We start from the raw sequence: 6748 nt of genomic DNA on the forward strand, positions 1-6748 counted from the left end.
ACTTTTTTGAGGAATTAATTTAATACTTTGACAAATATCTACTTAACTGTTTGGTGTTGCTATTTCTCTGCTCTGTCTTTTCAGTGATGGATATTGGGTTTGTAAATTGCAAAGGCTGGGCTGGCCAGATAGCTCAGCAGACTAAAGCACCTGTTTAGGCAGAGCACAGTGGCTGGGTTTGATCCCAGCATGCCATGTGGGCCCCACCCCTAGGGTGTGCTGAGATTAAGACTGAGCATGGTGGTGCGCACCTGTAATCCCAGCACTGGGAGGCTGAAAACAGGAGAATCACTATGAGTCAGATCTATGTAGTGAGACCTATGTATCTCCTAGGGGATACCAGGGCCTCTAATATTTTATCAGAGAATAAAACACATGGACATGTTAATTTTTCTCTCTCTCTAAGGTATTGATAAGAGAATTTGCTTTTCAGTCTTTCATGACTGATGAGGATTTTTGATAAGCTAACCATCAAGACCACATTCCAGGGGAGAATTGTGATATGGTTTTGAATTCAAGGTCAGAGATCCACGTTAAAGATTTTGTTTCGGTGCTTATCAATTGTCCATGTGTTTTCCACGAATAAATTATATTTCTGGGTTCCAAGAATACACTGACATATTTATAAGAAAAAGGGAACTTAATAATAGCAGTACAATCTGTCCACATAGCTACATTGATAAAAAGTACCGTGTTTCCCTAATTAAAACACATAAGTTCAGTAGCCATAATTGTCAGATGCTTCATGCATTTTTCCTGTTATGGCCTCATATGTGTAAGATACTGAGATCCTATTACATTTCTATCAATATACGTACAATAATGTTGCATATATTTGTTTTGTTATAGTTTCCAAGGGGAAATATGTTTATAATATTTACACAATTGAGACCTTGCCAAATCTAGGTTAATCAGAGATTCATTTTTACCTTTTTTTCTCCCAAATACTGGTCGCAGATAAAAGTGTAAGCTAACTCTATTTCCAGTCTTCCACCACTCAATATTTCCATTGTAAATTGTAATAAATATTATTTGGTAGAGGTTTATATAGTAACTGATAACTCCCAGCAATTTATTTCACTCACACTACTACACATTTACACTGCTGTCCTCTTCCATGTGTTACTATACAACCCTCTGCTATGATCTAATATTTCCTTCATCTTTTTAGCACCTTAGACAATGTCATGGGTTATTTTTATGAAATAAAACCACCAGTTCCCCTAGCATCTCTCTTCTCTCCTTCTTCTGGGCACTGTGTAGCTCCACTGAACAATACCATTCTTTTACAGCCTCACACTTGATAGCATGTTAGGTTCAAGCTCGGGTTCTATGTACACTGTAACTGCAGCATCGAGAATCTGTTCCTATTCACTGTTGGACCTGGTGGTGAGGCTAACTTTCCACAGAAGCCTGAGAGGCTTTGTTGAAAGCCCTTCTGTGGACTTGATGAGCTATGCCTAGGTACGGTGTAGCACCTGGTGCCAACACGTAATTTGTCATTAAGATGACCACAGCTCTCCACGTGTTGTTGTTGTAGCTTGCACTTGAATGAGAATTTTTGCCTACATAAGACTTGGTAATAAAGTCACTTAGAGAAGAAAGAAAACCATTTCCTAACACGTATAATAGGAGAACTCAGATCATACTCAGTTTCTTTTCCTGTGCATCATCTTCTGATAAAAGCAGTGCACAGGTCATTTTAAGAAACAGTGGATGGCAGGCATTCTTTCTTGGGTGAGATGAAATCTCAGGGTTGTTTTAATTGGCAGTTTTTGAATGACCAATGATATTGAACATTTTTTCATATATTTATTTGTTATTTGTATTTCTTCATCTGAGAAATATATATTCATCTCAGATGTCCATTTTTGAATTGGGTCTTTGGATTTCGAATTTTGGGGGACTGAGTTTTAAAATTCTTTTATGTCATAGATAGAAGTTCTTTGTCTCAGGAACAGTGAGCTATAGTTTTTTCCCCTGATTTCTGGGTTTTATTTTTACTCTGTTAGTGATTTCTTTTAACAAGCAAAAGCTTTTCAAAAAGATGAGATCCCACTTGTTGATTCCTTAAAGAATTTCCTTTGCAGTTTGTTTTTTTTGTTCATGAGCTTGCTGCCTACCCCCATGTCTTCAAGATTTCTATTTGCTTTCTCCCATAGTAGATTTAGTATTTCTGTTTTAATATTTAAATCTGTGGTCCATTTTGATTTTAGTTTAGTGTATGGTGGTTGACATGTGTCTAATTTTACAAATGCTGGAGGGCTTTGGAGAAAAAGGAACACATCCCAACTGTTGGTGGAGTGTAGACTGGTACAACCACTATGGAAATCAGTGTTGAGATTCCTCAAAAAACTAGGAATAGGGATCCATCTATTCTCCTCCTAGGTATCTCCCCAGAAGAACTAATATCATACCACAACATACATGTGCACCCATGTTTATGGCAACTCAATTTGTCATAGCTAAATTGTGGAAACAACCCAAATGCCAATAACTGAGAAATGGAAAGAAAAGATGTGGTATTTTTATACAGTGGAGTAATACTCAGCTATAGGGAAAGATAAATTCAATACTTTTGTAGATAAATGGATTCAATTAGAGACCCTACTCCTAAGTGAAATAAATCAAACCCATATGTGTAAACATCATATTGTCTCCCTGGTGTAAGAACCTGAAAGTGGAAATAAAATCTGAAAGGTATAATAGATTCTGTGAAAGGAAAAGAAATTGTCCAAAAGGAAGGGACAATTTGGATGAGAGAAAGGATAAAAAAAGAGAGAAGGAAGGGAAAATGTGTGTATATATATACACAGGATACCTTGGATAATTGTACTGCTGATTTCTACTGGTCTATAAAAGGAATATATAATGCTTGTCAATTTTCCATGCTTATATCTGGTAATATGAACAACTAATTTAAAGCAACAATGTGCAATACAACAACCATTGCTGAATTTCTATCATTTTGTTTAGTGAAATTCTGTATCATTTCTAATGTTTTTAAAACTATTTTTTATTTTCTTTAAAAATAAAAAATAATGAAAGAAGAAAAGGAATAGTGGAGTTATATGCCAACTCTGATTCTGAATTAATGTTTTAATTCATCTGAGGGGTAAAATAAGATGAATTGAAAGAAATCTTTTTTCCATAATTTTATTGAGAAACAAATAGCAATGAGACAGTTTCAAATCAAATTGGTAGAACAGTTTCAATAATTAACACATTGCATACTGTTGAAGGAAATCTTTGAAATAAGTAAAGAGATTCAGTTTACTGAAGTTGTGAACCCAGTGTGAGCAATAGTTTATTAAGTAGCATTATGGTGAATATTAAGTAAAGAATTTTTTCTGACAATAGTTAGATCGATGTTTATATCATAAGGTTTGTTGAACTTTATACCTACTCCCTCATAAAAAGATACCATATTAGTTGGGCTTAGCATGGAATATGGAATCTTCCTTTAGCTAGAATTTGTGTCCCAAAATAAGAGAAAGTAATACAATTCTGTCATTAAATGATACTACTTAAGGAGGTTAATTTAAGCATCAAGATTACATGTGTTCCTCTGGAAATACTTTTAACTGTGTTTTTATTTCTTGTGTTCATTGAAAGAGAAAAAAATAAGATCATCTGCTGTGTCTTCTGTTTCCATATGAAATAATCAAGGTGAAGTACATTTAAAGTCTCTTTGGTTCTTGTAAAAAATGAGCCCAAAGTTTTCAGGGTATGACTTCTATTTGTGTTCCATTTTTATCTACATAATTGCTTGCCTGTATTAACTCTCTGGGACATTTAATATTTTTGTTTTGAATTTATTTTTCATTCATAGTTTATATTCAATAGGCATTGCCCTGAATAACTTGCACACGTTACATAATTTTCTCAACAGTTAATATTTCCATTTTAGAATTGAGAGGGTAGAATCAAGAGAACCCTGATCCTCTCCAGTGAGCTGTGTACAAAACTGGGAGCGTAAGCAATGCTGCATTACTTTCAGTTTGCACATAATCATTTCAGTCCACAGGCTCACCTTAGCAGCCAGGAACAGACACCCTCCTCCTTCAGCTACATGCCTGGTTTTCTATACTAGATGATAGAAAGCTTTTGGAGGAGGGCATACATAAGCTGTATTTCACAATCCCTGTACATAGAACAGTACCTTGGACTAATCAAACTTATAGGCGAGGGGAATGGTGATGTGGCAATGAGATACCAAAGACTAGCACTGATATTAAAGCTGGTTTTGATGTTTCCCATACATATTTCTTCCAATGTCAACCTGTGAAATCTTCCCATACTTAGAAAGAGTACTTTCTAAGAGTAGTAGGCCTTCATTTCCACACTGCATGCTTTTAACCCCTAGCAAGCAGGAAGCACTTTCATGCCAATCCCAAGGAGCAGGCTATATCACAACACAGGAAAGAGATGATGTGGGCATCTCTTTCTGAGATGCCAAAGTGAGTTGCAGTGCATTTCCCAACTAGATTTCTCAGTTGATAGTGATGCTGATTAAAGTCATCCTTGTACCACGCACAACATGGGCTGCAGTGTTGAGCTCTTTTCTGAAAAGCCAGAGAACATGTCCTTGGTGCCTCGCCCGACACACCACAACTGATAAACCATCTGATATAATCAAATGACATTGCAATGGGAAGGACAACACAGTGACTGACAGAAGTGCTCTCATTTGTTTCAGCATTGGTTTCAAGTTACATATTATGAATCCTGCCCAGTGCTTAGATTTACAACTTAAATACATAAAAATTATCATAGTGTACTGCAACATCAGCAGGAGAAATACACTTAAATATATCACCACCACACTAAAGAAACTCTGTTCATAGTAACAGACACAAATTAAAAATCAAATCTGTACTTTAAAAATATTTTCTCAAATTACTTATTTACTTTTGTCTCTTGAGACAGGGTTTCACTATGCTCTGGCCTTGAACTCACTTTGTAGTGCAGGCTGGCCTCATAGCAACCCTCTTGCGTCAGCCTCCAAAGTTCAGGGATGGCAGGCATGCAACACCTTGATAGGACTCTAATTATTTATTCTTATTTTCTTCTTACATATTATTAAAACATCCCCATAAGTGTCAGTGATATTCAGAATAGCTAATCACAGGAATGGCATAGGGATGTTGCTCATCAGGACAAAGAGCTTCACTCTTACAGGTGTGATCTAGGTTTTAGATCCTAGAGAAGTCTAATGGTGTCAGGAGACAGATAGGGGACATTTGGAGAAAGAATGGGCTTATTATTCATTTTTCTATGTGATTCTATGCTCACATTTACTATAAAGCATTTTAATATTTAACATTATATTACACAAAAGTCAACCTTGCTAAAATCTCATTTATGTTGAAAGTGATACTAGAGTCATGTAGTTAGGTTGAATAGAATGAGTCAGAAAATTTCCCACTTGTTGGAGAGGAATCTCAGGGTTTTCAGTTAACCTTTTTTTTTCTGGTAACAGATTGAACTCAGGTCCCTGTGCTTGCTAGGCAGGCACTTAAACCACTGAGCTACTTCCCCAGCCCCTGTTAGTGTTAAATATGAGTTTTCTTAGATTCTGGGAAGATGACAAAGATAAAATAATAAGTTGCTATTTTGCATGCCATTAACATTCATAATTTCATTTAATTATGCCAGTAACCTTGCAGAAATATGTATTAGTCTGCAGACCAAGTGGCTCAAAGAAGGGAAATTTATTTCCTCAAATTCCAGGATCAAAGTGTGGGGAGACTTGGTTTCAATCTGATGTCTCTTCTGTACCTCTAGATGGTCACTCTCTCACACAACTTTTTTTCTGTGCTTGTGTGTGTGTGTGTGTGTGTGTGTGTGTGTGTGCGCTCACCTGTCTGCCCGCATGATCACATCAACCATGTACACAAGTGTGATTTCTCCATATTCCCACCAACACTTTATATTATTGACCTTTATAATTTTAGCCATTCTTGAGAATATGCCATGGTATCTCCTGGTAGTTTTAAATTTACACTTTCCTGATTAATAAATGATAGTGAAGGTGTTTTCACGTGCTTATTAACAAATCATATTGTTATGTAATCTGTTCCAGTATTTTCCCAATATTTTAATACATCTTGACTTCTTATATTTAAGTTTTTAAATTTCTTTCATATTTCAGGTAAAAGTTATTTGACATGGTTAATGTAAACAATTTCTTCTATTCTTTGGATTTGCACTTCATGTTCATTAATATTCATTTGAAGAAAAGAAGGCTTTAATTGTGATAAGTTCTATTCATTATTTGGCCTTTAGCTTTGGTTGTTTTGTGTCCTATCTAGGATCACTTCCCTACCTCTAAAGAGAGCAAAGTCATAAACTAGACCTGTTGTTTAGGTTTGTAGCACATTTTCAGTTACTTCTGCTGAGATAACTGAGTGCCTGGCTGTCTTCCCAGAACACAAGCATCCGTTTTTCCCTAGAGCTATTTGGCTAAAATGCTGCATTTTCCCCATTGATTTCTTTGATACCTTCTTAGACACCTTTGTCAACAATTTACCATAAAAGGGGATGGAGGTGGGTGAAAAGCACATATGTGTTTACTTTTGGAACATCTTATTTTGTTCCATTCGTTAAATTCTACTCATGTCAATAAAACACAGCTTTGGTTTCTTCAGTGCTACATAGCTGTGTCTGTAAATGCAATCATGTGAGTCTTTTGACTTCACCCCCTTTTTAAACAAAGTTTTAATTCTACTTGTCCTTTGTATTTTCA

Source organism: Octodon degus, unplaced genomic scaffold, assembly GCF_000260255.1.
Source record: "Octodon degus isolate 3935 unplaced genomic scaffold, OctDeg1.0 scaffold00183, whole genome shotgun sequence".
Classification (NCBI taxonomy): domain Eukaryota; kingdom Metazoa; phylum Chordata; class Mammalia; order Rodentia; family Octodontidae; genus Octodon; species Octodon degus.